At 39.5% G+C, this 26943-nt stretch overlaps 1 long non-coding RNA gene across 1 annotated transcript; it reads left to right on the forward strand.

The window, feature by feature from the left end:
• Positions 1-25228, forward strand: LOC140992196 (uncharacterized). The gene is made up of 3 exons (XR_012178008.1): positions 1-98; positions 353-567; positions 24987-25228. It is a non-coding gene; the product is annotated as an uncharacterized lncRNA (long non-coding RNA).
• Positions 25229-26943: the final 1715 nt, after the last annotated feature.

Raw genomic sequence — 26943 nt, forward strand, 5'->3', positions numbered from 1 at the left:
AAATAGTTACAAAGACAGTTGGTTTAACGCCTGGAAAATAATACCCATCTACTTGGTGTTTCATGAGGACCATGTTTGAATAAGCCACAGCGGTTTTGGTGAGTTTCAGCTCGTTTTATTGATGCTTCGTTGTACTGTTTGCACTTGAATGAGTGACTGGTCTAGCAAAGAGAGCTAGCCTTAGCTAAACTGTTTAGCGGCTAATAGTCTGCGGTTTATCGACCAAAGAGTTTTATTTCACGTAAAAAGATTACATCATTATGTACATTACATTATGATTTAAACTCGCTGTAAAAGGCTATTTCATTTGCATGGACAGAGTAATTTATTTTGTTTATGGCCTGCTGTACAGGTCAGGTTTTTTTGCTTGCTCCTGAATGAAGTTTGACCAGAGAGACACTCTCCCTCGGTGCGGGAGACAGCACGTACGCACGCGACCGTGGGACACAAGATGGCGAACAAACCCACAGACTACGTTCCTTAAAGACATCTTCATCTTCACCTTCATATTCATCGCTTCAATGAGGATTTGCCGGATGGATTACTGGTAAACTCGCTGCCAGAGAGGTAGGAGTGTTGTAGATATTTCTTTTGAACTGAACTGAGTTGGAACAATAACTGAACTGAACTTAAACTTATTGAACTTGAACTGAAGTGTTACATGTTTACATTCTGTTTCATAATTGTCAATATTGTAATTTAAGGTGTAATATTGTTTCACTTTATTTGGATTTAGATGCCTTTAAATGGTGAAAAGGTTTTTCTACTTATGGAATTAATAGAACAATAAGGAAACCAAAATAGGTGCAACCTATTACCATAAATTGAGATAGTTAGTCACAGACCGGTCTAACATAACAAAATCTCTAATTTAAATCATCCTACCTGGATGAATTATTAAGGAAGAATATTTCTTATTTAGGAAAATAAACCTGAAAAAGGGAAAGTGAATACCAACCCTAACCCGTACCTGCAGGATACCTTAGACACTGTCTGAACACTGTTATGTTTATTGTTCTTGTTGACTTTAAAGTACCGGCTTTAATTTTAAAGAACCTGGTCTCTGGTTTAATTTGAACCTGTCGCCCCACTCCATCAGAACCTAGAACTGGTCCAGTGGCTTTCAATGATTCTTGGGAATTTGGATAAAACAGGTTTTAATTTTGAAAATAAAAAGTTAGTTAAATTACAAAATCTGAAGGTATATCATTATAGACCAAGGTCTTGGCTGTTCAGCAATGTACCGATGCAACCTCCTCATTTTGTAATTTTTTCATAAAATAGGCGTTTTTCCAGTTATTGTCAACGCTGTCAGACACAATAAAAAGCAAATTAATTTTTATTTATTTGGTCTAATATGTATTTAGAGCTTTTAAATCATTATCTGGCATTCTTAGTACACATGCTGTTAAATGTTGAATATTCAATTTTGTTCATTTTTTATACTGTTTCACGTGTAAAAGATCTAACATCATACGTTTACTTACATGTCATCAAATATATAAATCATCATAGTAAAAAATAAAGTCATTACCAGTAGGAATAATGTACAATGCATCACTGACATCATCTTAAACTGTCATCTAGTGTCCCCTACTCATAAAATAATACATTATATTCTTCTGTAAACTGTATATTAGACGTGAAGAACAGATAACAAATAACAATTGTGAGCACTAGGGCTGAACGATTTTAGGAAAAGATCTAATTGCGATTTTTCTGGCAGGTATTGCGATTTCGATTTGATTCACGATTTCCTTCAAATCAAGCTTCAGTGCAATATTCACAATGTACAGTAACATTAAAACATTAAATGCTATTACTCTAATGCAAGGATGAAAACTAAAGTTAAAAATTGCTTCCAAATGTATTTATTAACAAGAAACATGCATGGCTGATGGCTGCAGTTACCCTAACAGCCACAAAGGCCGTCGTGTCACTATTGAGTCTTATTTCTTGATCCTGCCCCAAGTTCCTTTAAATAAAATACAAAACAATTCCCGGTGGCTGCTCTTATCATGCGGAGTTACTCTGGCAGAAGATGCTGTAATTGTAGTCTGTTTGCTACAGTGGGCCTGAGTATCATTTTCACCAGACTTTTTCGTCATGCACTCGTCATGCAAATGCCTGTGTTGATTTTTCAAGTGCCGGTATAAATTGGTTGTGTTTCCGCTGGATGTTGCAACTTTAGCACGACAGGTTTTGCACAGTACCTGTTTCTGGTGCACGTCTCAAACCCGAAATACTTCCAAATGACTAACGTGCTGTTTTTCTTCGGGATTAAATCCCCTAACTCCGCTTCTGGTCCAGCTGGAGCCATTTCAGAACACGTTAAGGAACAGGTTAATACTGATTGGTTAGCGTGACCTGTCCACGAGTAGCATGCCGCTTCTGATTGGTGAGCTTGGCAGGATGGTAGAGAGACGGCATGTATGTGTAAAATAGTTGACACAACAGATCCTGGGTCAGTCAGGAGCGCTGCAAAAACCGCAGCTTTGGCGATCACATGATCGCGTTGTCTGAAATCGCAATTTCGATCAGAAAACGATAAATCGTTCAGCCCTAGTGAGCACTGTGGCAAACAGTCAATAAGAAACATGTTGAATTAGCAATAGGCTATCATTAATAAAAGTGCCCCTTAATAATCATCATAAGTAAAAAAGAAATCATTTCCAGTAGCAAGAAGATAGAATTCCTCACTGACCTCATATTTAACTGTCATGTAGTGCCCCTCACTAATAAAATAATATAGATCATATTCTTCTGTAAACTAAACTGTATATTGGACGTGAAGAACAGATAAATGAATAACTACGTCTTACAGTCTCTTTTCCATAAACTCAGGGTTCGTACGGGTGCTTGAAATCCTTGAAAGTGCTTGAATGTCAATGTTGTGTTTTCAAGGTCTGAAAAGTGCTTGGATTTTAGTTTAAGTGCTTGAAAATGCTTGACATTATAACTCTGTCTTTTTCACAAAATTGGGATCAGACTGGATAGTTTGCTTATTACAAGGAGAAATAAAATCAGTAAGAGAACCTTATGTGGAGATTTTTTTGCCTGGGCTCCGCTGAGCCTCTCTGCGACCTGCCAGTCTGTGTGTAACCCCGCCCTGCCCCCTTCAAAGAGAGAGAGCAAGAGATGACAAAATGCCAGGAGGCATTTGTGCAATGGGAGAGCCTGTGCTCTCCAGTCACATGAAAGGAAGTTAAGACTTATTGAGTAACTTAGACCAACGCTGCACCTTAACACTTTGTTTATGCTAACCGCTAACGTTAGCTAAATTAGCGGTTTTACAGACTAAATTATATAAAATGTGGGGTTGTCAAAGTTAACGTGTTAACCATAGACTGTAGAAAAAAGTACGCGTTAACGCATGTGATTAATATGGAAACCATAACACGCTAAAGAATAATCAACGCACCATTAATCACGTTACATGACCTAGCTAAGTTAGCGCCTGACTGTCTGTGTATGCAGTCTATGGCCTGTGTGTGTATCGTCACACATGCAGCCTGGTAGCAATAGAGAAGGATGGCTGAGGAGAAGGTCGAATTTGATGCAATTTGGACTGATGACACGTTCAATATTAATAAACTTTGATGAATAAGCGAACAGCGCTCTGTGCAGCACAGAGCATCTCTCCTGCTGCTGACAGGCTGTCAGCAGATGAGTCACTCACACTGGTTAACACCAGAGCTGAAAGTTCCAGAGTCAGAAACGGGACTGTTCAGTTTGTCTCTGTAACGTCACACCAGGCACTGACATCTGTAAGAGCTTTAAGTGTGAAAAGGGAATGTTCACTTTTCTCCACTTTTCATAACTTACTTCTAATAAAGTTTCTAATAAAGTTATTTATTTATTTTATATATTGACTCTGCCAGATTAGATGGCAAGCCAAGACTTCTTACAGATAGGTGACACATTTTGAAACATAAAAATCTATGTCAAAAAAGAAAATTACAGGGTCCTCTCAGGTCTCTCTTTGTCTCGGTGAGAGTGTGCCTGAAGAACGTCAAGTGGCTTCTCTTTTTTTGGATAAAACTTTGTATTCTCCTTTAATTTTTAAACTTTGTGCTATTATGAAACATAATTTTAGATGTTTACAGCGTAATACAATGTACATAATTGTGATAAAGTGAAAAAAAAAAAAATGAGTATATATATTCCTGTAGATATGTATTTTACCCCAGCGATAAGGTGCTGGAAAATTTTGAAAATGACCCTTAAAAGTGCTTGAATTTGACGTTGAAAAATGTGTACAGACCCTGTAAACTGAAATGTTTCAAATTACAGAAAGCATTCTGTGTAAATACCACAAAACACATCTGGCACAAAAATAATAATAATAATTTGTGAACCCCTGTGAGTATTCCCTGACTGTTTTACATCACTCCACCACTCATTTAGCTTCATCAGGAAGTATATGGTGTATATGTTTCTCCTCTATGAAATCCATGACTTCAGCAGACAGGTTGTATATCTCCCTCGTCCTGCTTACACAACCTGGTGATGACGGTTCCACAAGTTTGACCAGAATATGGTCAAATGGTATGAAGCACATATCCTTTCCACCTCCTTTTGGATAGAATTGTGTGTTGGGCCCATGAGGGTGGAAAAACTCCACTTCCACATCTTGATGATGAGTCCACAGTGACAGCCTTTGCTAACCACCAGTTCTGGTCATAAATGACCGCAAGCCAATCTCTGCAATGAACTACATCAGCAGATAGATCTGTCGCAGTCCCGTCAGGACCACTCTTGGTCAGTGGTTCTTGCTCACTTTCCTCCCGTTCCGTTTCCTCCTTCAACATTGCCAAAGGGCCTTTCCTCTTTTGCATTGGTATAGGACCATCATCCTCAACCTGTACCCTTGGTGTGTTGGCAGTCACCTGGAATATTGTTGGGCTGAAACACTTGCACATTTGTGGCTCACTGCAGAAACAGGACAGTGATCTGCAATGGATCTCAGAGTCGTTTCGGTGTGTTGGTGTGACCTGATGGAGTTTCCTTGCTGCAGGTACAGGTTTTAGTGATTGAGAAAGGAGTGCATCGTATGGCTGCATGTCAGCTTCAGTAATGATGGAGCTTAGTGCTGCAGAGGTTCTGCCAACCATCTCATGGAAGATATTCCCATTTACAATGTCATTCCCCGCAGTATAAGGCTGTCTGCAGTCCTTTTCACAGTTCCTCCAATGCCGTCTGGGGCTCCCTTCCCATGTGAGGTGGGGAAGAAGTTCCTGGTTGTTCTCTTGAAACCTAGAGTTGGAGGGACACTGCAGAGGAGAGAAAAGTTCTTCTTGTTCTTGTGACCCACACAGGGCGGGATCTCAACACGGACTCATCGCGCTGCTACGTTAACAATTGAGTTTAGTCGGCATGTGAGAACTCGTCTGACACGGAGAGTCCCCTGTTGTGTGCTACATGTGTGAAATAACAGCTATAGTCTGGACTTTTTCTGGAGTGTATCTGTGTAAACGGCTTCATTCAGCGTCTCTCCCTCCCCTCTGGCACCGTGAGTTACCATGGTTACAGGAACGCCCTGAAACTTTATAATGATGATCAATAAGAAGCTTTTGGTTAGTTTAACTGTACAAAATCATGAATGTTGCCTGATTGTAGCTCAATGCTTAAATCTTGTATTATAACATATAGAACAAAGCCTCAGAGCTTCTTTGATTATTAACAGTATGTTAGTGATGACAGGTGATAACTCGCCATCAGACTGACAAGGCTGCAAAAGTTGCTGTATGTATGATGTATTTTTCTGTTAAACGATAAGAGGCTCACTTTAAACAATATTATTAATGATAATAATTAATGATAATGATGATGAGAAGAAGTAGAAAAATAGCGTACCGAAAAGTTCTGTAGGTGGTTGATTATTTGAAAGAGTAAAACTTGAGAGAAGCTTGGCAAAAAAAAGGCACAGATTGATTTCATAGATTGAAAATTACATTGAAAAGACAAAAAACATTTTAAGTGTGAATAGAACAGCTGTTCAGATCATCCTCCTGTAAAACACTGTTGGTCAAATATTTAAGCTTGATGTCTGCATTAGAGAACATGGTGTGGGGTGAGGCTGTAAATCTTATCTTATTTTTTTAGCACGTGTCAAGTAAAATGCCCTGTAACATGTTTCAGAAATTACAAATTGGGAATATGACTTGGCTACAGCTCGAAAAAACATTTCAGTCAAAAGATTTTTTTTTGCTTTAATCCATGGGTCTGGTTCTGAACTGAGCACACGTGTGTTGTTGTTTCTGTCTTCAGTTTGTCTTCATATCGTTGGAGAAGCTCTCCCAGCGTGCCACTGTGCATCGCAAGTCTTGTGTTGAAGTGGAGCCCATCTGCTGTTTGATCCTGAACTCGTTCCCATTGCTGCCATTCAACATTGGTCTGGTCTTGCTGTGGTGTGGGAAGTGTATGTTTGTGGAGACACCGGGTGCAGGAGCGCAGAAGACATGCCTCGCTTGTCTGTGAACAGCAGACAAGTTCAAAACTATCCTCCGGTTTGCTAGACTTGACGACACCATTTTCTCTTAGGACTTCAAGCATCAGCTTAGCATTCTCATGGTACTGACATTGGCGTGTCTTATGATCCGACGGTCTTGGTGCTGTGACATAGAATGGATGTAAGGCACAGAAGGATGAATAACTGAGCTTCACTCTCGGTTCCTTCTTGGTGAACTCCTTGTGGAGGTTCAATACTGTATCAGTCAGAATCATTCTCTGATGCTTTATTTTCTTGCGTGTGATTGTGTCCTGTTTGTCAGTTGTCATTCCTGCTGCATTATGGTAGAAATCCTGAACCTTCTGAGTAATTGCTTGAATGTGTTTTTTGTCAGTAGGCCTCCTCTTCCGCAGTGTGTTATATGAGAACCTTGCCTGACAGAGTCAAGTTCTTGTTCTTGTGGGCAGACTTGTTTTGTTTCAATTCATGAATGAGTGTGTTGTTGAACAGCAGAGTTTTCTTAATGGAGGGGTTTTTGAGTTGGCTTCCCCGCAGCAGCTGCTCTGTATTTTTTGGGGATTCTTGTGTTTTTTTATTCCAAGCTTGTTCTCATACCCAACGCTTTTTCATTCTGTTCCTATCCTTTGTTACCTCTTGAAGTTTATTTCTCATAGCTTTCATCTCTCTAGAGAATCTCGCTCCTGTTTTCTTTCTTTCCCTTTCTCCTGCTATAGCCTGCCTACTCCAAGCTGGCTTGTGTATGGCCTGATCCACTGGACTGTCTGGGGGAGTTTCTGGGTGATCTGAGCCCTTACTCTTACGTTCTCTTGATACTTGTTGACTATGTTTCCAAGCCTTTCTCTGACTTCTCTTTTCCCTTTCATTCAAGTCATTGATATTTTTTATCTTCCTTTCCTCCACCCTCTTCTTCCATCTTTGCCTTTCCGTTCTGAGGTATTCCTCCTTTAACTCTGCATCACTGTGTGTTTTCTCTCTACGCTTCTTTTGATATTCCCTGTTTCTTCTCCTTCTCTCCTCCACAGATAGCTGCTGCCTAGCCATAACTTCCTAAAATACATAAAGTCAAAGTTGAGTGTAATGACTATGAAATTGGGGGGAATTACTGTTGGCCCAATAACTACGATGACAACTGTAGGTTTTCATGACTTTACTGCAACCTCAGCACACCAATAACAACGACAGACTTGCGCATTCCTCCCCCAGAACAAACCTGTAACTTGCACATGCGCAGTGAGAAATAAAGCACATAACAAACTCCCCTTTTCTCTTTAAAGAAAAACAGTGCAAAGAAAATATTTATTTTTCTCCTTTTTAGTGTCCTTAACAGATAGCCAGGTTTAAAGTTTCAGCTTTAATAACTAAAGTAGAACAGTAAAAAAAACTTTGTTGTTTAGTCCATTTAGCTTTTACGCTGCCATACACCTTCGCTGAGAGCCCTCAGCAAAACGAGTGCAGACGCCCCCTTCTTGGTCAAACAGTCAGCGAGCTGCTCCTTAGTTGCTGACCACATGATCTGCTGAATAGTCCCAGAGTGGATGAGTTCCTTGACACTGCTGATCTCTAGTCGGAGTCTTTTCTCTGTGACTGATTTGGTGGATTTGACAGCATCCAAAAGAGAGTGGTTGTCAGTTACACACACTATAGGCAAATTGTTGCTTGTACAGTCACCTGTGGTGATCTCTGAGTACAGTGTAGCTAGGAAGACTGCACTGTCGATGCCATCTACAAGTGCCAAAGTCTCTCCAGCTAAAGTGCTCCGAACAACTCTCCTGATCCTTTTTGACTGCCAGCATATAGGCGAGAATCTTCCAACCTCTCCCATAAGCATGATCAGGTGCCCACCTTGAGTGCCTCCATCTGGAAGATTTCCCATGGATGAATCACTGAACACCACCAGCTTTAGGGAGCTGTCTTTTCCCAAGTACTGAAACCTCAAAGTCACCTCCTCTGACTTTAGTTTTCTGATCAGTTTATTTGCACAGTGCAGAGTCTGAACAGTGGCATGCTTTGTACTTGACGCCAGGATGGATATGTCACACATTATGTCGGGTCTGCTCTGCCTCGCCACCCGCAATATTTGGCCAATCTTTGACTTAAGCATATCATATTCAGTGTCTGTTAGGGGGGGGCTCTCGTGGGGTCCACATGAATGGGTTGGAGATTTTTTATGTACATCCATTGTTGCACCTGTATTTCATCCTCTACAGAGAGTACCTCCATCCCAATGTAGCTGAAGCTGTTGTGTTCTTCACGTCCAATTTGAAAAGTAGCTTTCAAGTGAGAAATGACTGTCATGGAGAACGTTTCCGAACCTCCCCAGATAAAGTCATCCACATGACAAGCAAGGACTCCCATCACATGGTAGGAGTCATCCAACCAGTAGAACACTGCTGGGTCAACTTTTGAAACAGTACCTCCCGACTGCTGCATAATGTCCTTTACCCTGTTGTACCAGTACAGAGAAGCATCTGTCAGGCCATAAACACACTTCTTCAACTTCCACACAGTTCCTTTGCTCTGAGCTTCTCGGGGAGGCCGAATGTAGACATCTCGGGTTAACTCTTTACCTTGCAAAAAGGCTGCTTCAATGTCTATGGAGTTCAGCTGCCATTTCTTTTGACATATAACAGCCATGATCATTTTTAGGGACTCTGAAGCACACGTAGGTGAATCTTTTGGTAGCTCCTCAGTGTTCATTTCCTCAAAGCCTCTTGCAACTAGTCTGGCTTTAGGGACAACACCATCTGGTGTCTCCTTGAGTGTGCACACCCACCTTGTAAAGATGCATTTCTGACTTTCATCTTTCACCTCTTCAAACACATTGTTCTGTTTCCAGTTGCTGAGTTCAGCGTGTTTGGCAGGTATGAAGGCTTCATCATTCACAATCAGTACGTCCTCTTTATGGCAGTCTGCACATAACTCAACATGTTCAGATGGACCCAGTTGAAGATTGTCTACTTGTCCTAAGTCCACTGATCCAGTTGTACCAGCAATTTCCTCAGGCTCTGTGTACTGTAAATTGTACCAGTTTTTGTGCGTTCCAGTGGCCTTTCCTGCCCGGCTGAGGATTTTTCCAGTGTGTACTTGGTCACTTCCACTGTCTGTGTATGTAACTACTTGTCCAGTTTTCAGCTTAAGTCCTTTCACAAGTAGTATTTGAGTGTGTTGATGTGTGAGGGGGCTCATTGTTATCCTCAGCATCTTCATCATTTGAGGGTGCCTCTTCCTCACTTTTATTGTCAGTCTTATTTTTATAGAGTCCAGTTTCTGGTAATGTGGCATTTTCAGTTCCCATCAACTGATTATCTCTTTCTCTCAGCATATCTTGCGAGCCATCAACCTTTCGAAGTCTGGATTGATGTACACGAACATAAGTGCCTCCATGGCGAACAAACATCACCACACCATCTTGGCCGATGACCACACCTGGACCTTTCCACTCTGTAGAATCCACCCGTTTGTAGTAAACCTTATCCTCCATTTCATATCGGTCATCAGTGGGTCGCACTTGTTTACGAAGGGCTCTTCGTATCCTCTCAGAGCATTCTGTTTCTGTGAATGCTCTCCTTGTAGCATGTAGTGCTGAGATGTGTTGGGCCATCCAAGTAGCCATGCTAGTCCCTTCTGATCTGGGAGCTTATCAGTGAGAACTGACGGCAAATTTGGGTTCTGCCCGAACACTAGCTGGTAGGGACTGTAGCCATGTACATTGTGCATAGTTTTTTTGCCATCAGGGCCCAGTCTAGGGCTGTCTTCCAATCACATCCGTTGTCTCTCTTTACTTTCAACAGGATTTCAGTGAGAGTTTGATTATGCCTTTCTAATAGACCGTTGCTCCATGGACTATAAGCTGCAGTCGTTTTCACTTCAAAGTTTTCAGCCATGTCCCTCATTTCCTCATTATTAAATTCACCCCCATTGTCAGTGAACAGTCTGCGTGGAGGACCATGAACACTTATCCAGCAGTGAATAAAGTGCTTCACTATCTCTTTGGGTTTCTTGGTGGTTATAATGCTCCCTGCACTGAATTGTGTGAAGTGGTCAATGGCATGCAGATACCACACTCCTGGCTCTAGCTCATGTAAGTCCATAGCTACAGTTTCATTGTAGGTTGAGGCCATGGGTAAACCTACTGCTGGCTTTGGCTTTGGTTTACTGTATCTAATGCATGTCTCACAGTTCTTTACAATATCCTTCAGGATTGTGGTGCACTCCTCATCAGTATTACCTGAGCAGGTCAGTAGTTTTTTCAGTCTGTCAACTGAGGCATGTCCAAACTGCTTGTGCAGTTTCAATAGAATTTTTTGTTTTTCCTGTTTTGTCATGTTTTCTGTCACAATTAGGATGTCATCTTCATTTTGGATGTCACTTCCACCTGGGGAACTCTCATCCCTCAAGTTCACACAATAATGTCCTGACGATATCAGTTCAAGTTTCACAGGTTGCTTGAAAATAATGGCTTTGTCATTCTCAATGTCCAAAACTGCACCTGCTCTTTTCAGTGACGTTTTGCTTAAAAGCAAAGGGATATCGGCTGGGACAACTTCTGTCTCAATTTGACATCTAGTCTGTGCTATCACAGCTGGGATTTTCACTTTCTTTGTGGAATGGACAATTCTCCCATCACCAAACTTGAATGGTCTTGCACTTTTTATGTCCTTCATTTTAAGTAACTCATCCTGTGTTAGTTGACTGACATAATGATCAAGCCATTTTTCGTGTCAATCACAGCAGATCCCAAAGACTCCAACATGAAAATCTCTGTGTTAGACAATGTGTCTTTAGACAATAAAGTAATGTTGCATTCTTCAAACTCTGTTTGTCTTTCATCTTCTGTCAGTTTAGCATGTTCATTTTTGTGGGCGCAGTCCTTTGCCCAGTGATATATGCTTTGGCAGACTGCACATCTCGTTCTCCTGCCGTATCTGTCAAGCGGATTGGTACCTTGAACAGCTGTTTGACGTTGCATATTTGACCTACTTTCTCTTCTGCCGGTAATCTTTGTGTAATAGGCAGCGTCAGTTGCATCTCCGCTCACCTGCAGTGCATCAGCGCCCCTCTGTGGCGTAGTATCGCCAAAAATCCTCTTCAATGTGGCCTTCATGTTGTCAAACGTGAGGCGTGGACAAGCGGTAAGCGCCAACTGTTTATCTTTAACATTCAGTCCCGCAGTGTCTAGCAGCTTGAATGCTAACACTGCATCCGGGAGCTCCATTTTGAACTGGTGAATTCTGTTGTACCTCCGTTCAAACTCAACAATGTAATCCACTATCGAAACGCCATTGTCTTTCGTTATCCGGTCAAACTCCGTGTACGCCTCGTATTGGCGGTCCTTTTCCTCTTTCAAAAACACAGAGTCCAGTTTTTTCAGAAGTGTAGTCATTCCATTATCCATTATGTTCAAATCCTCTGCGGCTACTTCCAGCGCGCTGTCCCTCGCTCTTCCCATTAGCGACAAGGCAACCGTCAGGGCCTGCTTCTTCTTATCCAAGTCACTAACCAGTCTCCAGATTTCAACCTCATTTTTCCAGCTTTCATAAGATTTCTTCTCATCAAACGCTGGCGGAACTTTATAGTTACCAGCGGCCATCCTCTACTACCAATGTTGGCTCAATAACTACGATGACAACTGTAGGTTTTCATGACTTTACTGCAACCTCAGCACACCAATAACAATGACAGACTTCCGCATTCCTCCCCCAGAACAAACCTGTAACTTGCACATGCGCAGTGAGAAATAAAGCACATAACAATTACAGTGAATGTTAGATTTGGTTAAATGTTGTCATGCCATTTTCATTTGGCTTTAGTCATTGGAGATGCATAGCCTACAAGGGATATTGTATACTATGTGCTATGTACGTAGGTAATAGGTGCACTATGTGCATCCCAAATGACGTAAGCCAAATGAATATGGCATAATAGTGAATTGAGAGAGAAGGAAGGCGCACCTCATCCCCTAGGGTTGGACGATATGGAAGAAATATAGGGGGAATTACATAAATAAAAATATAAAAGAGGTTAATGAAACATTACAGATCAACAATTATATTCTAGCCTCTGTTGAGGACCATTTGGAGGTTTTTGTCACCACCACCGTCAGACAGAAAACCTGACGGTGGTGACAAAAACCTACTCTTTCACATGATATGCATGAGTTGTTCACATTAGCCATCTTGTTTACCCTCTGTTGCTAGCTACTTCAGACCTCTTCGTAAAAAGTAAACATTTATGTCATAATCTAATCTAATATTTTTTATACAAAAGAGATGGTGTTGACATGTTATGGTTGTGACAGTAGCAGTGTCCAAAAATATGAACAAGTTTAAGAGAAAATAGCAAACTTACGGGAGCTTGATTGATCTTGAAGCATGCAGTAGAGCTGAAGGTTTGAAAATGGGGTCCTCAGGAATGTAGTTGACCTTGTAGTTGCCTGATTTTATTGCTTTTTATAAATATCTGACGGTGGTGACGAATATGTGGGACACATTTTGAGCAACCACAAAATAATAGTAAATATTGTTCAAAACTCACTGTTCGTACATATTACAATGTACTCTGTCATGTGGTAAAGATATTATTCTTTTTTAATCAAGTTGAAATGATTCTCCTATCCGAGGACAACTGATTTTGTAGGCAATGGGCCAGCATATAAAAATAAACCTATAAAAGAACCTTACATATGTGCAAAGGACCCCCTGATTATAACCTTGATTCTTTTTATTCATGAAAATGTTATTAATTTCCAACAGAATTAGCACTTTTCTTAGTGGGGCATGTTTTTGCCAAGTTTCAAGAATCGGTGCTTTAATAGTGTGTCTGGCGGACACTAGTGCTACACACCTCTACTTACTTACCTTAAAAAGTTAACAATTCATAATTACCTTAAAAACTCTAAATTTATCTAAATTCATATGGAGATTATAACATTGGAGGAAAGGGGGAGGGACAAATGAAGTGAAAAGGACAATCTAAGAAGAAACCACTAAAGCTTAAGGGACACAAAATCGGGAGGTAATAAAAGGAGGCTTGTAGGAGAGAGAGCTCACTTCTGCTCTGACCACAGGAAGAGAAGCACCTCAGTCAGCCAGTCAAGAACAGCCAACTTGTTTTCTTTTTAGTGCGCCTTGGCTTGAGGAAGTGCTACAGGTCAAAACGTCACCCTTGGCACACACTTTTTTCATTTATATACTTAAAAACAATTTAATTTCTTTTCATTTTACACACAAATTTATTTTTTTCAATTCATAGATCATTTTAGTTAGTTAAAAAATACATAAATGTATTTTCATTTCGTAGACGATAATAATAATAATAATAATATTTCAATAACTATAATTACATAAATACACAGCTCCAAAACAAAACAATGGATGGGGGTTGGACAGAGGTACGCTACGGCAGGAGGCGCCAGCGCGACCATCAACCCAGTTGGGACAGAGTGATTGAGGCTTCAAGTGGGAAGGACCGTGCACCTCCCGTTAGTGATGGGACTTCCGGCTGTTTTAAAAGAGCCTGTTCTTATGGCTCGGCTCACTAAAAAGAGCCGGGTCTTTCAGCTCCCAAGTGGCTCCTCCGATTTTTTGTTGCTTCAATTAATTGATTACAAAAAATAATGTAAAATTATGTGTAAATTTAATTACTAATGTACAAATATTCATTATTTATATGGCTTATTATACTCAACAGAGTGCTACAAAAAATTAATTTTTAAGTACATAGCCTTTTACACAAACTGTCTTTATAGAGCTCTGGGTTGTGGTGGTGTAGTGTAGACACTGGGTAACCAATAAGTGGAATTTATCCAGGGTTATGGTAGCAGTTTACTACCTATCCAGTTTTATTCACAATTTTCAATTTCTGAACTGAAATGCTACAAATGCTGGAAGTGGAAACCATAGAAATATACATAACCATCAACATACAACCACAACTGTATGACCTTAACTCTGCATCAATAGATTAAAATAAAAATAAAACACAAATGTATTTCCCTCTTTCTTTCTTTGTGAAAACAAATGATTGTTTACATTCTCTATAAACAATGAAATTATTATTTTTACTCTTTACAAAGGCACCGGACAAGATGCTCCTTGTCTGTTTGAATTGGGAGTCCCTTTCTCAACCCCTGAGAACAATTCAATACCGGACGGTCTTCAATTCAAAATGAAAGCTGGGTTACAACTGCAGCAGCAGCAGCAGCAACAGATGCAGCAGACACACTGGCACTTTCATTAGTAGAAGGTTCTCTTCCAACTGCACCGATGAATGTACAGTTCTAATGTGCCTGTGCAGGTTATTTGTAGAGCCTGCTCGATATGAGATTTTAGCCTTGCATACTCTACACTCAATTTTACTGCGTCTCCTGCCGTCACTCATTTTCTCACCTTTCCAGCGTGTTATCTCTGTAGGGGCTGTTCTCTCTCTCACGCACGCGTCTCCCTCCCTCCTGTTTCTCTCTGTCTGTGTGTGCTGTGTCTGTAACCCCCGCCCCTCCCCCCCGCTCAGTGCGGACACATAGACGCCACCACACATCATGTAGTTGACCACTCACGTGCGGCTTAAACAGAACACCTTACAAAGTTAGAACAACAATTCATACTTACCATAAAAGTTGAAAACAGCAATTCACACTTACCTTAAAAAGTTAAAACCACAATTCATACTTACCATAAAAGTGAAAATCAACAATTCATACTTGCCTTAAAAACTTAGAACAACAATTCATACTTACCTTAACCCTCGTGTAGACTTGGGGTTCTGACCCCAAGTTAAATCTTTTCCCGTCAAAATTTGTTTTTTATTCATCAAATGGTCTGAAAATAATGGATGTTGTCCGATACTATGCTCTTCATGATTTAAATAAATTTGAAATAATTTGATTGAATTATTGTTCAATAAAATTACTTGTCCTTAACAATTGTCCTCTGGGGTCAATAAGACCCTGCAGCACAAAGTGGTGCGATGGAGCAAATTGTCACACCATACTGCTTTCCAAAACATCTTTGATCTTGGATGTTTGATGTGTGGGGTCAAGCAACGGTTATGACAACAACAAAAAAGGTCTTCTCTCACAGGTGTTGGAGCATTTCACATTTTAGTCTGAGAGAGACAGGCAGCACAATGAGGAGGCAGAGGCGGGTCAGTGACAAATAAGGGTTTGCATTATGAGCAATTCAAAAATGTTTTAAAAGCTTGCATCAGATTTGCTAAAATATATATTTTGTATTTATGTTGGTTTCATGCAATTTGAAATAGCATTTGAATTATTTTTTACGAAAGGTAAGACTGATTGCTCCTGAAAATGTCAAGTGGTGTAACCACAACAAAGGAGAAATATTAAATATTTATTTCCACCTAGAGTGTATGCAAGTGTACTACTTGTAATATAGAGCAGGACAAATGCTGAAAACACTTTGTTTTCTAAATAATATTTGACAAATTATGTATAAACTGTTAAAAAACATGTTAATACATTGCAATAGAGGATTACATCTTATTCCACATGAATTTTCCTGAATATTATAATATTTTTATGAAAAATACTGGTTACACCAATTGAAACAAACCAGTTTATTATTTTCAATGAAGAAAAAACATCAAGATTAATTCATTTTTACAAATTAAACATCCAAAAATCATGTGGACTTGTTATTTTATGAATTAATTTAAAAAACAAACATCAAAAAATCATGTGAACTTGTGTTATTTTATGAATTAATTTAAAAAACAAACATCAAAAAATCATGTGAACTTGTGTTATTTTATGAATTAATTTAAAAAACAAACTTCAAAAAATCATGTGAACTCATGTTTTGACTGCAATGAATAAGTGTAAAAACATGTCAAAAGTTGTGTGTGTGAGGTGGTGCTGGAAGGGATAGAGAGAGAGGGAGAATTGTGTGTTTAGGGCTGTGTGTGTGCTGGGAAATGTTTCCAGTCCTCTGTCATGAGTTTTGAATGACGTGAGTTCAAATGTTCTGGCTCAGAGATTATGTGCAGCACATTAGACTCATAATAGAATAGGATGTCAGGTGGATGAGGCCAGGTGAAGACATTCTTCCCACCCAGAGGGTTGCATGCAGCTCACTTCCACTTCTTCACCCACCACCTGGATGACCTGTCCCACGAAAGGCTTACTTTCATATCTGTCCAGAATGAACTTGCCTTTAAGATCCTGCTGTAAGTTGGTAGATGTTGAGGGGAGGTCTTCTGATTGCAGGTTGCGGAGATCTACTGCAGTTGGATCATAGTGCTTGCAGATATCAGGTCTTGCACAGAAACATGAAATTTCCCTCCACTGAATCGCAGCTGGCTCTTCAGAGGTCACTTGGTGAATTTTCAGTGTACCTTTTTACGGCTGGGACATTTGTTGGGACTGATTCGTCGTACTTGGCAATGGCTTCCTCGGATATCCAAAAGTACTTGATGCTTGAGGGCTGATCCTTCAGGAAGTTGTAAAGTTCCTCAGCTGTCTGCAAGTCAGTGCCTCTTTGGACTGCTGTGTCTGCAGTACGCTTGACAGCCCCTTCCACTCCATCAGGAGCTCCTTTCCCATGCGATTTCTCACTGAAATTCCAAGTGACCCTTTGAAACTCACTCAGAAAAGGCACTGTGCTGAGAAAAAAAAAGTTTTTCTTGTTCCTGTATTGGGTCACTGGTCCATCACTTGCCTATGGCATCCTTCAATACAGGCTCCATGTGAGCCTACATGAATGCAGACTTCTGAGGTGTCTCATGGCTGTTGAATTGTACAGTGCATGGAGGTCCTTGAGAGAGTGCAGCAGTACCCTCCTTTGCTGCTTGATTTTATTTTTAGTTATTGTATCCTTTTTGCGTGATGACATGCGACTATTCTCATCCTTACAGAGAAAGCTGGCCACTTCCTCTCTTTTCATTTGTGAGGCTTTCTTTTTGTTTTTCATTTTGTTCTTTTCACTGACCATTTTCTTTTTTTTCTGTTCCCTTTTAACTTTGCGACGTTCAGACCTCAGCTTTTCCCTCTCTTTCAGCACTGAGCTATAATATTTGTTCTTTCTTTCCTTTCCTTTCCTTTCCTTGCAGGGGTTGAGTATGCTTGCGGTCTCTCTACAACTGGCTGCTCATAGTCATGATCGTCCAGATGATTATGCGTAGGCTCTGGATTGTCGAGATGCTGAATTTGCTCATCTGACGTGTCCATAGATTGTGGGGTTAAGTTGAGAACATCAGCAAGCACCCTTTTCTGTTCTCTGTAGTCTCGCTGGTAATTTCTCCACTCTTCCCTCAACTTCTCCTGCTTTGTTTTGGAAAGCTCAGCTGCTGGAGTACTTTTAGTCTTTCCCTCTCTTTTTCTCCTTTGATAACTAAATGGTAAAATAGAAAAATAAAAGCAATTAGCCTAAATCACTATATTACTCTGACTTTAACCTGATATTCTTTCACAGTATTTAAAGTGTGTGTGTGTGTGTGTGTGTGTGTGTGTGTGTGTGTGTGTGTGTGTGTGTGTGTGTGTAAAACCACCTTTCGCGCCTTTTGGCAAGGTAATTGGCCCTTGCAGCAGGATATGCACTGACTCGTGCTCTGTGACGAGCCACTTTTTCTTTGCTTGTTAATGGCATCTATTGGGGGAAAAGAGGCTCTATTATATTGCAATAATTATGAAACAATAGAAAGTTAATAAATGTAATTTTACAGATCTACATTTTAATCTTTGACTAACATTTCTCATATTGGAGTTTTAAGTCTTTTTAAAGCTGCTGTTCATGTTCAACATTGTCACTGTTCACCCACTTCATTCTGCTATATTATGAAATTACATATATTGCACTATATATTGCTTAAAATTGTAAGTGAATGGAATACAAATATATATTAAAGCTAAACATTTAAAAAAATATCAAAGCCATGCAAAATAATGATTTTATCCTAACCTTCCAGAGCTTTGATAATAAAGTTGTGGATAAATCACCACTTCGTCAAGAGAAATATAACACGCAACACTTAAACATAGTTCCACATAGTAAGTTAGTTCATATTACATCTTTAATCAGCATCATAAACTACTGATATTTGACAAAATCGGCCTCTAACCAAAAGGAATGTAATAAAAGTCAGATGGTGAAACCGGTTACACCATTTGACATTTCAATTTAAATTCAAATTTAACAGGCATTATGATGGACACCTATGTAAGCACATGGCCTTGGTGTGAAGATTTCAAACACATTTTTTAAAATAAATACTTATTTTTACAATTATTATGAATGATAAATGTTTTCCTGGGGTCATACCATTTGACATGTAACCCTAAGCACACCTGACCATACCCTAAAAATGTCAAATTATCAAGATTTCCAAGAGAGTTACTAACCTCGTCATGCAGCAGTTAGGCTAATCAGGGGTCCTTCTCTGTGATATAATTTCCTGTCACATGGTCTTCTTGCACAAATTAACAAAATGGCTCCTTAAATGTTGGTTACACCACCTTGACACTTTAGGAAGTTGACTTTAGAGACACAATTCCCCAAATTAATTATAATATTCAGAACAATGGTGTTCCATGTATTTTATTCATTATTAAACAACACAAATGTAAGATTATGCCAAACTAGTTGATAGGGTGTTTTATTGAGAATTTCACCTTTTTTGAACAAGTTTAACTATTTGATACAAAGTTTTTATGGTTACACCACATTGACATTTTTGCCATTATCCCCTGAATATTCTCTGAAAATTGATTTAAATCCAGAAATTTTAGATGAGGTCTTCAAAAAGAGAATGTATGTAAGTTTATTTTCTAATTTTAACCTTTTATAAATTCAACTGAACCATAAGAACACAAAAAAATTGCGTCAAGTCATTGACCCACGCGCTATACTGCACAGGAGGCTTGTGAGCTCATTTTTAACCATGTTGTGGAAAAGAATGACCAGGAGGACAATGCTGAACATAATGAGGAGGAAGAATCAACTGATGAGAAGGATTCAGGGTCAGAAGAGGGGAGGAGGGAAACCTTGGAACGATTATAGGCTCAAAACTCACATTTGAAACTAACTGTGAAGCTGTGTGTATAAAAAGGGCATCAGTGCCTGTTCTGTTGGAGGAAACTGAGTCGCTTCCACATTGACAAATCCATCATGACTCTCTTTTACCATGCTTTTATTGAATCCGTTTTATTATTTGCACTAGCAGCCTGGTTTGGGAACCTCTCTTTGAAAAATAAAAGCTCACTCAACCAAATAGTAAAGTGGTCTAGCAGGCTGATTGGTGAGCCACAACTCAACGTGGAGACCTTGCATACAAAACAGCTACAGCGCATATGTGGTTCAATTTTAAATGACAGTTCCCATCCATTGCACACTGAGTTTCAGCTTCTCCCCTTTGAGCGCAGGTTTACAATCCCTAGGTGTAGAACAAAAACACGCAAAAACAGTTTTGTCCCTGCAGCCATTACACTGAGGAATAAGTCATAGCTATATTTTGCACAGGTGATTATTTATTGCTGCTTTTATTTATTTACTCATTGCTGTATTTATTTCATTTACTTACTTATTTTCTTTTTACTATTAGTATTGTAGTTCACTTCAATATCTTAGTATGATCTGGACCTGTAAGAACTTTTTAATTTGCCATTTTTTTAATTTCCACTGTCCTAAGTTGGATGATGCGTGATATGTGCCTCTATGTTTTTTCCATATGTGTGTACGAGGACTCTACTGCAAACAAAATCTACCTCTGGGTACAAATAAAGTAACTTGAACTTGAAATAATGATGAGGTGATTGATCCAACATACGGACCACATGCTACTTCTTCCTCTGAAGAAGCCCCCACATCGCCTGCTGCAGAAATGGAAGAAGGGTATGAAGTGAAGGAAAATGATGAACATGATGATGAGGTAGAATCTGAAGCTGAAATGGAAGAAGTGTCAGAAGTGGGGGAATGCACTTACGATGATGAAGAGAAGATGAAAATCAACTGATGAGGAAGAATCTGAGGAAAAGGACCAAGCTGAGATAGAAGAATATTTCCAGTCAAAGGATGAAACATTGATCTGGTCTTCCATCCCTCCCAGTGACGAATGACGCATGTTGACAGCAGAGAGAGAGACAAACCACCATGGTCCAACCGCATATGCAAGGTTTCGTATTGATGACATAAAGTCCACTTTTGACATGTTTCTGCCCAAGCCTATTGAACATGAGAAACGAGGAGGGGCAACGTGTGTATGGCAACAAGTGGAGAAAGATGGATCGAATGGTCCTGCAGGCATATGTGGGTATGTTGATTCTCGCTGGTATGTACAGATCCAGTTAAGAAGCTACAGCTAGTATATTGCAAGCCCAGTCTGGCATGGAAATTTTCCGTGCTACCATTTTCATCAAATCTCAAGAGCGATTCGATTTGATGATAAAGACACAAGAGAAGATCGCCGTGCACGAGACAAACTTGCTCCCGTTCGAGACGTATGGGACCAAGTGGGTGTCTCTCTTGCCGTTGATGTACGATCCATGCACTGATGTGACTGGATGAGCGCCTGGTCCCCTTCAGATGTCGCTGTCCATTCAAACAGTACATCCCGAGTAAACCAGGGAAATATGGGATAAAAATATGGGCAGCAGGCCGTGCCAGGTTAGGGTTAGGTTAACCCTCTAGGTGCCAAAGTCGCATTATTGCGACAGGCAACATTGCTCATTAAAACAGCCCATATCTTTAAATCTACTGCCTTGTGCTGTTACTGCTTGCTACCACTAGATAGCCAATAGATACAGCTTCAATCCTGACGTCATTTGGGGGTGTGTTTCTATGCAAAATACCTGAGAAAAAAAAGTTTGAAACCCGACACCGGCTGTCGGAGCGGCAGCGGCTAAGCGGGCAGAGTGGGAGAGGAGAGAGCCGCGGAGCGGTGGCGGAAGTGTGCTGGACAGATCGAGAGACAGACAGCGATTTTTGTAATAAAAAACAAAATGCCCAAAAGACTTTACAGTGTGGATGAGGTGCTTGCACAGATCTTTGCAGATCGCGATTCAGAAGGGGATGATTTGCCCTCTGATGACAATCGCTCGTCAGAGACGAGTGACTGACGGTGCTGCAGCTGCGCACACTGTCACACAAGCAACACACGCTGATCACGGCGAGAGTTTTCTTTTCTTTTTACAAGTTAGATTAGGACATTTACTCCTATCAGATTCCTGTTCATTTACTCTGAGGATGAGAGGATGAAAAAAAAAAAATCTACTGTGTAAATATGTTCAGAATTCCGTTTTACTGAATTTTACCTGGTGACATACAAATTAGATTAGTAAATTTACTCCAATCAAACTCCTGTTCCTTTATTTTGAGGATGAGATGACAATATAAATATTTTTTTTCTGTGTAAATATGTTCAAAAATCAGTTTTACTGAAAGTTACTTTCAGTCACCTGGTGACGTCACAATATGCAAATTAGATGATTAAATTTACTCCCATCACAAACTTTAGGTCATTATGAATATTTTTCTCATTTACACTATGAATTTATCTCTCACCACTTCCAAGCTACAGCCTTTTGAAATCTTACAATCCAAACGGAATATTTTCCTAAATAAACTCTGGCGCCTAGAGGGTTAAAAGGCCAGGTTAAAAGGCCAAAAATCATCGAAGATTACAATCACAACAAAGGGGGTGTCGATAACCTTGACAAGGAAATGCACATTTATTATTCATAATATTTATAATATATATGGAAAGGAGTAATGCATTGAATTTGTGTGTAGGAAAAAAAACTTCCTTTCCTGAATATGAGCTCGGGCGACAACTGGTGATACCTCACATCAAGCGACGCAAGGTCAGCATTAAGCTACATTTCCGTTGCTCTTCCTTCTCCCTATTCTGAAAAGTTAGTTTTGAAAAGTTAAATATTTTGGAAATGAATGTTGACATGTTTTATATGTCAGGTAATGAGTTGGAATAAAGTTGACTAAAAAGTTGAAACACAGAGGTGGGTGATAATTTATACTTTGTTTCATAAACAGTCAAACCAGACGCGGTCATTTTTGACCTGGGAGGACAACAGGTGTGATTATTTGCTGCCATTAAAAAAAATTGAAGTGGTTTAAAAACAGCGTCCTAACTCTACTTTGACATATACCAGTCTGATGATCTATCAATACACGTGACGCGTTAACTATAGTCAGAATAATTGATGATTTTATTTATTTTTACTCAAAAACAAGGTAAAAGTTCATTTAAATGAGGTCTTACAGGCCTTGAATTTCAAATGGAATAAAGAAATGGTGTTAATGTGTTTGAATGAAGTTGTAATTAAAGGTGTAACACAGTATTGGGTAAAGTATCCACTTTATATACTTTAAATAACAGTCAAACCAGACGGGGTCAATTTTGACCCCATAGGACAGCAGGTGTGATTATGTGCTGCCATTAAAACAATTCAAATGATTCAAAAACGGCATTCTCACTAAACTTTGACAAATACCACTCTGTGATAAGTCAAATAGTCAAAATGATATAAAGTCAAAATAATTAATTGTTTCATTTTAATTTCACTCAAAAACAGGGTATACTTTTATGTAAACAAGTTATATTGGCCCTAAATTCCAAAACAAAGGGAAAAATTTGTGGTAATGGGTTGGACTGAAGTTAGACGAAAGGTGTAACACAGAATTGATTGACATTTATACTATATGCTTTTAATAACAGTCAAACCAGACAGGGTCATTTTTGACCCCAGAGGACAAAAGGTGTATGGCAATTGGGAGGATTGAACAAGGGTTAAACAATTAAAACAACAATTTATACTTACCTTAAAAAGTTAGTCTTAAATTAGATCATTTCATAAATACATAAATTCATACTTACTTTAAAAACCTACATTCAGATTATTTCATGTACAAAAAGTTTAAATCTGTAGGGGAACTATAGTATTGCTCCGTAACGTCGAAAAGGGGAGGGACCATTGAAACACAAGAGTAGAGGGGTATAAAATGATACGCTCAGGAGAAGGATCTCACCTTTGCTCAGACCACTGAAAGGGAAGCATCTCTGCACAAGTCAGTCAGACAATTAGCATTTGTTTGCAAGCCTGAAGAAAACCCAGACAGGGTCGAAACAATGGGTTATTCTTATTGTTATCTTTTATTGCTTGCTTTTATTGTGCTGGGACCTGAGTACTTGTTTCGTTCTATCATGTGCAAACGTGAATTGAATGACAATAAACAAACCTTTGAACCTTTTGAGCTCTTCATCTTAAAATGGAACATTCTAGCTTCATACTTACATTAAGTAACTAACAATGAGTGATAAACGGGTTATTCAACCTTTTATTCAACAACTGAAATCTTTTACAGCAAAACTAAACATCTTTCTTTTTATCAAAAATGATATAAAATAATAAGAGCAGCTCTACATCAGATTCTTGAGTGGTCCACAACCCCTTGTTTTGTAAATAGTAGAAAATAAGTAAACAAATTAGTTGTGTTACCTCTCGTTGTGGCAACAGATGCAAGGCACTGTCGACACAGAACACGTGTTTGGTCAATATCATCCTTCTTGTAGCCGAAATAATTCCAGATAACTGACGTCGCTTTTCTTTTTGGCACCAAGTCTTCGTTTTTGGTGATTTTCTCTTGTTCGTTGCTCATTTTTTAATGTTGTTACAAGCGACTCACTCCATGTGCAGGGGCGTGGTCTGCTGAGGCACACTGAATAAGAACTAATGTGATTGGTGGATCGCTGCACATGGAGAGTCCGCATGCACAGCGTGTGTCAGGTACCCTTGGAATTAGATGAGTTCATTTGCTTCCTACATCGCAGGCCCTGCGATGTGACTATTGCGCACACGTACATCGCGATGACGATGCTCAAACGATATATTGTGCAGCTCTACCAAACAGTGTCTTGGAAGGAGAAGTGGGATCATGTAGACATAATGTACTGACATTGTGGGTTAAATGTTGGGTTTCAAACTTAGTTACTGTGCCCTCTTCCAAGGTTGTATTAATTTATTTCATGGTGCTGCATTGTGACAGGCAGTGTGTGCACGAGAGATTGAGATTCTCTTCTGAAAATTCTGACACCACACTCAATACAGTGAAATTCAATGAAATCAGAATTATTGCTTTAGTAATATTTGGCCTATGTATGTATATATTTATGTAGCACTTTTGTTTCTATTCTTTCTACCAGTTACTACTTATTTTATTGTAGCCTACAACAGAGTTAGGAAGTCCCTATAACAGATATATTCCTGTGTTGCAGAAGAACCTCAGCGATATTGATGAAAAATGACGGGCTCTGACTGCCATTGTTTTACATACATTCAAACTAAAACTTACATAAATATTAATTTAAATGATGCTGGAGAAGCCACATCATCTGCCTTTGTCTGCATGTTTGTATTGCAGTGTAAATACAGCAATATTATCTGGAGAAACCATCTTTGTGTTCATTGAGAAATTCTTAATGCCTGTTACTAACCCAACATCTTCCCTTTCCCACCATTTTATACTTTCTCTTCCCCTCTTACTCTCTGTAGGTATTTGGAGCTGTAGGGCCTGGACCTGTACAAACCACCCTCTGCCCCATGATTCTGCTCAACACCATCTGTAATATTGTCATTATTGTTGTTGTTTCATTAGTATCATTGACATTGTCATTGTTTATTTCCTCCATCTTGCATCTAGTGGAAATGTGCTTTGCCACTCTCTCCCCCTCCCTCTCTCTAACCTGTATTTTGTTTTGACGCTATATAAATAAAATTGAATTGAAACATTGGAATTCTTAATCTGTGTGATGGAAGATCTGAAAATGTAAATAAAGATGTAATAAACAGAAAGACACACAATTACTGCTTTTGAACACAAAGTGTAATACTTTTTAATGATAAAACAGGTAACGTGGGTTCCACCCAAACTTCTTACTTCCAAATAAATAATGTGAGGTAGACAATGTAGACGAGCAGTAGACTTAACACCACGACAAAAAAGACCACGAGGAAAATAGTAATGGAGTTCTTTCCACAGCAGCACTATAAAGGAGGCAAAGGTAATCTGTCAGTCACTCTGGCCACTGTAATTCAGATTCTGTAGTCATGACCATTTTCTAGTGCAGCCACTTACCCCTGTCTTCAACACAATAATAGGTGCTTGCACTTGTCCCATCAGATGTTTGCCCAGCCTCATAGGGGGGTGAGTGTTCATTATGAATGGGCTAGAATAGAAAAGGGAGTTTATAAGTTAGATATTGTATTATGTTACTTTATATCATAGCTCACTTTTACAAGAGTACCAGGAAACATGTAAGGATGTATGTTATACAGGGTAATTACAGTCTCGGTGGTTTTGCTCATGAATTGGCAAGAGTAGAGTATGAAGTGTACAAGTTCAACATTAAATGAAGACAGCACACATCTACATGAACACAAGAAAGTAAAGACCTATTTTTCACAGGGTGACTAATGGTAGCCATTATCATTGTGGTCCACCGGAATGAGGATTTGTTCCACGCAGGTTGGTTGCATGGTGGTGTAGACTCTAAATAAAAACAAAACTGTTTACGTCAAACCAATCCCTGAAATTCCACACGTTAGAAACATTTTTGGCCTGTCACATACAGCGTTGTAAATTTTTCTTCCGGTCCACACAGGTGGCTGGTTAATACAAACAAAGGAGCATAATTAAAAACATGTCTTGATAGCATTAATGATTATCCAGTCATTTTGTGTGTGTGTGTGTGTGTGGAAGCACAGTATTGTGTGCTCACAGGTGTCTATACCTCAATGTCCTTGATGTCTGTAAGGTACACCTGTCTTGGAGTCAGCCTTCACAAGAAGTATTGTATTTTAATTGTTTGCTATTACCCTGCCAGAGCACTACACTCTCAGGATGCAGGCTTACTTGTGGTTCCCACAGTCTTTAAAAGTAGAATGGGAGGCAGAGCCTTCAGCTATCAGGCTCCTCTACTGTGTAACCAACTTCCAGTCTTGGTCCATGAGGCAGACACCCTCTCTCTGTTTAAGAGTAGACTTTTTGACAAAGCTTACAGTTAGGGTTGGCTCAGCTGAACCCTGAACCATCCCTTAGCTATGCTGCTATAGGCCTAGACTGCTGGGGGATGTCCCATGATGCACTGAGCTTCTATTTCTTTCATTCCCTCTTCATCTGTACACATGCATGTCCCACTGATGCCTGTTGCTATTCCAATATCTTCCCTTCCCGTAGTTCTCTGCTTTGTCCCCTCAGTATAAGTCTGACAAAGGACCCAACCTTTGCACAAACTCCTAACATGAAAAATTAATTTAATAATGAGTAATTGAACTTGTGGCACAAATTACCACCACACTCTTACTCTCACGCTCTTACTTTCATGTTCATAAATAATGCTCCCCTCTTTAAAAAATTACATTTTATTTTGTCCTTGCTAAATACAAAGACACCACTATATAGTATAGTACATGATGCCCTCAGAATTATCATACCAGTGCTGTGTTATAT

This window comes from Pagrus major, chromosome 24, assembly GCF_040436345.1.
Source record: "Pagrus major chromosome 24, Pma_NU_1.0".
NCBI classification, from domain to species: domain Eukaryota; kingdom Metazoa; phylum Chordata; class Actinopteri; order Spariformes; family Sparidae; genus Pagrus; species Pagrus major.